Here is a 7,323-nt window from a genome sequence, read left to right on the forward strand (position 1 = left end):
GTTTTGAGATAAGAAAAATGAGCTTAAAGAATAAGGTATCTGGGTCTCCTTTATAGGCGGAGGAGGCAACTGATTGATGGCGACGTTTGTAACCGCCTGGTAGTGGGCCGCCCATGGTCAGGGGGAATTGATTGCGGAGATGTGGAGCAGACACGTGGCCATCACCGTGGCCCGCCACATAGGGCCCGTTGCAGGAAGTGGAGCGGCGTCCGTTGCCGCTAGTTGCCAGCGAGTAGTGGGATCGTGCAGCACCTGCCGCAGAATCGTAGCCGTTGACACAGCCTGTCAGAGAGTAATGGGTCCGCCGTAGGGGGTGATGGAGCCGCGCAGAATCTACTACAGGAAGTGGAACAGGGTCATGGTGTTATTGAGATCTGCCAGGGGGTGCGGATCTGCTGATCGAGGCTCGGCAGTGGTCGGAGTTCGGGAGGGGTCCTCCTGCAATTTAAAATTAAAGGCGAGGTTCGGCTCTCGTAGGAGTCCGGATGGAGCCTGCCAGCAGTTGATACTGAGAGCGGAGCCTGGCTCCCGTAGGAGTCCGGGCGGAGCTGTGCCACTGTCGGTGGTGGAGCCCGGCTCCCGTAGGAGTCCGGGCGAGCTGCGCTGCCGTCGGCGGTGGAGCCCGGCTCCTGTAGGAGTCTGGGCGGAGCTGCGCTGCCGTCGGCGGTGGAGCCCGGCTCCCGTAGGAGTCCGGGCGGAGCTGCGCTGCCGTCGGCGGAGGAGCCCGGCTCCCGTAGGAGTCTGGGCGGAGCTGCGATGCTGTCGGCGGTGGAGCCCGGCTCCCGTAGGAGTCGATTCCGTCGAGGATTTCGGCTGTGGGCATTTTATACCCAACACCAGTCCCCCTACTTCCGAGTTTGAATTTCAAGCGAAGGAAGTACACACATAGAGAGATGTGCACAGCCAGAATCGACCCTTCGAATCCTGCGCCCTGCCGCCCCCAGATATTTTTGACATTTAATGCGCGCACGCCAGAGTCCGCTTTTCGATGAAGGTGACCTGAAAAGTCTTTTCGGAACCCCCGTTGAAATGCGATCCCAAGCGTCGTGTCGCGGGAATTTGTGAGCGGTCAACCCTCGATGGCGATGAAGGGGATAAGCGCGACGCGTGGCACACACCAACTGGCCCAGGAATACCCGCCGTCATAACTGCGCCAGGATCCGTCGGCTATTTAAACCCCTCAGTCCCTTCGTGGCTTCATCCTGGCACTTTTCTTTCGTCTGAGAGTTTTGCTTCTCTCGTCCCAGTTCTTGTCTCTTTCCCTCGCACCATGTCCTCTACTCGGGAGGCTGTTCTTGAAGGAATTTTTAGGGCTTGGAGGAAGGTGAGGAGGAGAATGGCGGTCGGTGAGAATCTCCATCGTTTTAAAGGGGGCCCAAGGAAGAATTCCTTCAACAACAGAGGTTTAATAACGGGGGCTGTCGGTGAAGTTATTCTGCCCGCGAATTTTGGAGTAGCAAGGCGGGGTGATACCGGTCAAGAGGGCAGAGCAGTCGTCATAAGCCATGACGGGATCCTTGACGCCGTCGGGGCCGAGAGACCAGAGGCGGTCGGCATCGACGGCGGGGCAGTAGAATTTGTTGCGGGACGGTGGAAGTAACGCATGCCGACCTTGCCGGAGCGTCTTGGGTGGAGGCCGTCGTGGTGCATTCGGAGATGAGGCACATCTCTGGTGTCGCCATCGCTCCTGAAGTGGCTACGGTTCTTCTTGAAACAGGTCTTCGCTACTGCCGCCGTTGCCCTTACTGCCTCTGGAGATCTATCCCACCCCTTTCCCGCTAAGGTTGGGACTTCGGAAACAGAATGAGGCGAGATGGGGCGAGAGCTGTTGCACGCACTGGAGAACGCGACTGAGAAGGATAGAGACGGAGAGAGGAGTTCGTAGCTCGGAGCGGCCTCCGGTTCATCCTGCCTGAACCGTGCTTGCGAGACTTGCGATGACGTGTATCTTATTTTTCTTCATCTTTTTTCCCTGACCCATCGGGTCCTGTAACGTATACTTCTGTTAAATGAAAAAGTGATTTTGGTACCTCGTCTGCATCTTGTGTTAAATAGTTGTCTGTCGAATTTCTTCATTTTCCTTCTCTTTGTCTGTGTTACGTCATCCCAAGGTCGTCGGCGACCTCTTCAGTTCATGTGGGGTCGTCATTCGTCGAGCTCCTTTTCGGCTTTTATGCCGTTCGAAGATACCCACTTGTCAGGTTTGCTTGGATTTTTCTCCGCTGAAGTCGGGGCTAAGTTCGGTCCCCTCGATAGTCCGAACGGAGAAGCCCTCCTGAAGTTGGAGTAGCCCGGCTCTCGTAAGAGTTCGGGCAAAGTTTTCCTGCAATCAAAGTCATAGACAAAGTCCGGCTTCCGTAGAAGTTCGGGCGGGGTTGTCCTGTAGCTGAAGTCGGCGATGGAGCCCGACTCCCGTAGGAGTCCGGGTGAAGTCTTTTTTGTTGTTGGAACCCGGCTCCCGTAGGAGTCCGGGTAAAGTCTTCTCTGCCGTTAGAACCCGGCTCCCGTAGGAGTCCGGGCCTTCGACTTTGCTCAAGTTAGGGCGAGGTTCTCCTCCTGTCCCTAACAGGGCTGTGGGGGCACATATGGGCGTTGCGAGGCCTCTCCCCCCATCCGGTCTAAAAGAACCGGGCCTTCGACTTTGCTCAAGTTAGGGTGAAGTTCTCCTCCTGTCCCTAACAGGGCTGTAGGGGCACATATGGGCGTTGCGAAGCCTCTCCCCCCATCCGGTCTAAAAGAACCGGGCCTTCGACTTTGCTCAAGTTAGGGCGAGGTTCTCCTCCTGTCCCTAACAGGGCTGTGGGGGCACATATGGGCGTTGCGAGGCCTCTCCCCCCATCCGGTCTAAAAGAATCGGGCCTTTGACTTTGCTCGAGTTAGGGCGAGGTTCTCCTCCTGTCCCTAACAGGGTTGTGGGGGCACATATGGGCGTTGCGAGGCCTCTCCCCCCATCCGGTCTAAAAGAACCGGGCCTTCGACTTTTATAAGGTTGCCCTCTTGTTTTTGATACAGTTTGCTTGAATTGTCCCAAGACAAATGGGCACGCATTTTTTGATTAGGACGAAATTATTGGTAGTACATCCGTAAGTTTTTGAGCTCCATGGTCGCGGGAGGTCGGCTCCTCCGAGCTCCTTAAGATAATAAGTTCCAGGTCGGACTACTTCCTTGACCTCGTAAGGTCCCTCCCAGTTTGGGGCAAGCTTCCCCTGGCCCTGTGGTTGCGAGACAGCAGCTCGTCAGAGCACTAGATCTCCTGCTTTAAATGCCTTGTTCTTGACTCGGGCGTTGTAATATCGGGCAACTTTCTGTCTGTAGGCTGCCATTCAAACCCGAGCAATCTCCCGCCTTTCTTCCAGCAGGTTGAGGTTGGCTCTGAGACTTTGTGCGTTTTGGGGTTCGTCGAATACCACGACTCGTGCCGACGGGAGTTTAAGCTCGATCGGGATGACGGCTTCCGTACCAAAGGCTAAAGCAAAGGGAGTCTCCCCTGTAGGCAACCTCTGGGTGGTTCGATACGCCCATAGCACATGATAAAGTTCGTCCGTCCAGGTTCCTTTTGCTTTTTCGAGCCTTGTCTTAATCCCCTGCAAAAGGGTTCTGTTAGTTACCTCAGCTTCGCCGTTCGCCTGAGGATGGGCCACTGATGTGAAGTTGTGGAAGATGTTTAGATCTTCACAGAATTCAGCAAATCTGGCTCCCGCGAATTGCCGTCCATTATCAGTGATTAGGGTTCTAGGCAAACCGAACCTGCACACGATCGATTTCCAGACGAAATTCTGCACTTTTGCTTCTGTGATTTTTGCTAGTGGCTCGGCCTCGACCCATTTGGTGAAGTAGTCGATTGCTACAAGGAGGAATTTTTTTTGCCCGGACGCCATGGGAAAGGGGCCAAGGATATCCATCCCCCATTGTGCAAAAGGCCATGGGGCACTCAAGGGTGTGAGTTCGGTAGCAGGTTGTCTCTGGACGTTGGCGTATCTCTGGCATCGATCACACTTTTTGACATATTCGATTGAATCATGATGCATTGTTGGCCAGTAATACCCTTGGCGGAGTAGCTTGTGGGATAGAGACCTGGCACCCAAATGGCTTCCGCAAGCTCCCTCGTGTACTTCCCATAAAGCGTAGTCAGCTTCTGAGGGCCGGAGGCACCTCAAGAGGGGCAAGGAGTACGATCTTTTGTACAATTTGCCCTCATAAAGGATGTACCAGGAGGTTTGATTTCGGAGTTTTCGGGCCTCTTTCGCATCCTGAGGGAGAATCCCATCTCTAAGATAGGTTATCAGCGGGTCGACCCAGCTGGGCTCGTGGTCGATCTCCATTATGAGTCGCGGTTCTTCCGTACTCGGATGTTTTAAAACTTCAAAGAGGACGCCTTTGGGCAATTCGGCCGGAGCCGATGTTGCCAGTTTGGAGAGAAGATCGGCTCTGGTATTCTCCGATCTTGGAATTTGCCTGATGTCGAAATTGCCGAAGGCAGGGGTGAACTCCTTCACCTTCTCAAGATATCTGGCCATACTGTCCTCCCGCGCTTCAAAGCTCCCGCTGACTTGCCCCACCACAAGTTGGGAATCGCTGTGCACTCGGAGTTGACCTATTCCAAGCTCCCTGGCGATCCTCAATCCTGCGATCAGAGCTTCATATTCCGCTCCCTTGTTTGTTGCGGAGAATTCGAAACGCAGAGCGTACTCCGCGACGACTCCCTTCGGGCTGGTCAAGATCAGGCCTGCACCTGCGCCCGCCATGTTGGAAGATCCGTCCACATGGAGGGTCCAAAAGCGATCGGAGGAACTGGCTTCTTCGTCGGGGGAGTTCGGTTGAGTCTTCAGGTCGTCAATTTTGCTTTGCTCGGGTTCGGCTTCCTCGGGGATGGTGCATTCTACTATGAAATCTGCCAATATTTGGGCCTTTATTGTCGGTCTAGGTTTGTAGTTGATGTCGAATTCTGTGAGCTCGATTGCCCATTTCGCCATTCTCCCAGAGGTATCAGCTCGGTGCAAAACCGCCTTGATCGGTTGGTCGGTGAGTAACGTCACCGTGTGCCCTTGAAAGTAAGGCCGGAGTCTCCGAGCTGCAATCAACAAGGCGTAGGTCAGTTTTTCTAATTTAGTATACCTGGTCTCGGCGTCCCTCAACACGCGACTAATGTAGTAGACCGGTCGCTGGACTTTCATTTTCTCTTTGACAAGGACAGCTGCAAGGGCTGTGGGAGAGACTGCCAGGTACAAAAATAGTTCCTCTTTAGGCTCGGGCTTCGCCAGCAGTGGGGGCGAGCTAAGGTAGCTTTTTAATTCTTCGAATGCCTGTTGGCATTCAGAGGTCCAACAGAAGTTCTTCGACTGCTTGAGGGTTTGAAAGAAGGGCAAACATCGTTCGGCCGACCTCGCGACAAAGCGATTAAGAGCCGCGACTCTTTCCGTGAGGCACTGAACCTTCTTGATCGACCTTGGGGCGGTCATATTTTGGATGGCATGAATTTTCTCCGGATTGGCCTCGATCCCGCGCCCTGATACCATGAAGCCCAGGAACTTTCCTGAGGTTACCCCAAAGGCGCATTTGGTCGGGTTCAGCTTCATTCTATACTTTCGAAGAGCGCCAAAGGTTTCCTCGAGGTCGGCGATATGATTTTCGGAAGACCTGCTTTTCACTAGCATATCGTCCATGTAAACCTCCATGTTTCGGCCGATCTGCTCTTTGAAGATTTTGTTCACCAGTCGCTGATAGGTTGCGCCCGCGTTCTTGAGGCCGAACGGCATAACCCTGTAGCAGTAAAGGCCGCGATTAGTGATAAAAGCTGTCTTTTCTTCATCTTCCAATGCCATTCTAATCTGGTTATAGCCGGAGAACGCGTCCATAAAAGTGAGAAGCTCATGGCCTGAGGTAGCGTCCACCAGTTGGTCGACCCTGGAAAGGGGGTAGCTGTCCTTTGGGCAAGCCTTATTCAGCTTTTTGAAGTCGATACACATCCTCCACTTGCCGTTTGCTTTCTTGATCAAGACAACATTGGAGATCCACTCAGGATAATTGACTTCCTTGATAAATTCGGCCTTGAGAAGTTTATCCACTTCCTCGGCTATTGCCTTCTGCCTCTCCGGGGCATGACTCCGGATTTTTTTTTTTGTCGGCCGATGTTTAGGGTCGACCGCCAGATGATGTTCCATGACATCTGTGTCGATCCCCGACATATCCGTCGGGACCCATGCAAAAACGTCCGCATTCCTTCGGAGAAAATCCACGAGACGCGTCCGCACCTCCTCCTCCAGGTTGGAGCCAATTAACACTACATGCTCCGCATTCCCATCATTCAAAGGAACTGGTATTAGGTCCTCGATTGGACTGCCCCTCTCTTCAGTGAGGTCATCACGCGCGTCCAATCCGTCGACCGGACAGAGGTCCGCTTGATCGTTTCTTTGTAGGACAATGTTGGAGCAGTGCCTGGCCAGCGCTTGGTCTCCCCGGACTTCTCCGATCCCCTCGTTGGTGGGGAACTTCAATTTCAAATGGTAGGTCGAAACAACGGCTCTGAGGGCATTGAGGCCGGGTCGGCCAAGAATTGCATTGTAGGCAGATGGCGCCTTTACCACCAGGAAATCCACCAGGGCTCTGGACTGCTTTGGATGCTGACCCGCGGTCACAGTTAGAGCTATCATTCCTTCCGTCGGAACAGCGTCACCAGTAAACCCTATTAAGGGGGAGCAAATCGGCCTTAGATGACCGCCAAGAGTGGCCATTCTTAAATAGGCATTGTAGAACAAGATGTCGGCCGAACTTTCGTTGTCGACGAGAATGCGATGGACGTCATAATTTGCTATGTTCAAGAAAATTACGACCGTGTCGTTATGAGGGAATTGGACTCCCTGGGCGTCTTCTTCAGTGAAGGCTATGGGTTCTTCAACTTTTTGCCGCTTGAGGGATGCAGCTGATGTGCTGATTGCCCCCTGTCGGGATTCCCTCGAGATGACATTGACGGAATCCGGTGGAGACTGGTCACCCGGCCACTCTTTATCGGCGACCATAGCCGGAGGTAGTTGTGCAGAAACTTCGCGAAAGGGCATCGGATGGGGAAAAGAGGATTGAATGCCGGAAAAGATGGTCGGAAGCGGGTCCGTTGAGCGCTCCTTCAAGAACAAGGGTGCTGCGAAGACACACCCCTTCCTCTAGCGCCAATCCTGTTGGTGCAAAAATCCGCTTGCGCCGGAGAAGCTGGAGTCGGGGAAGCCGCGGTCGCCGCCGGGACCTGCAAGGGAAGTCTAAACCGGAGGTGGGGTTGCTCCGGCAAGACCCTCCGACGCTCAAGTCAGTTCTCTGCCTCAACAAGAATAG

Source organism: Elaeis guineensis, chromosome 6 (genome assembly GCF_000442705.2).
Source record: "Elaeis guineensis isolate ETL-2024a chromosome 6, EG11, whole genome shotgun sequence".
In the NCBI taxonomy this organism is placed as follows: Eukaryota; Viridiplantae; Streptophyta; class Magnoliopsida; order Arecales; family Arecaceae; genus Elaeis; species Elaeis guineensis.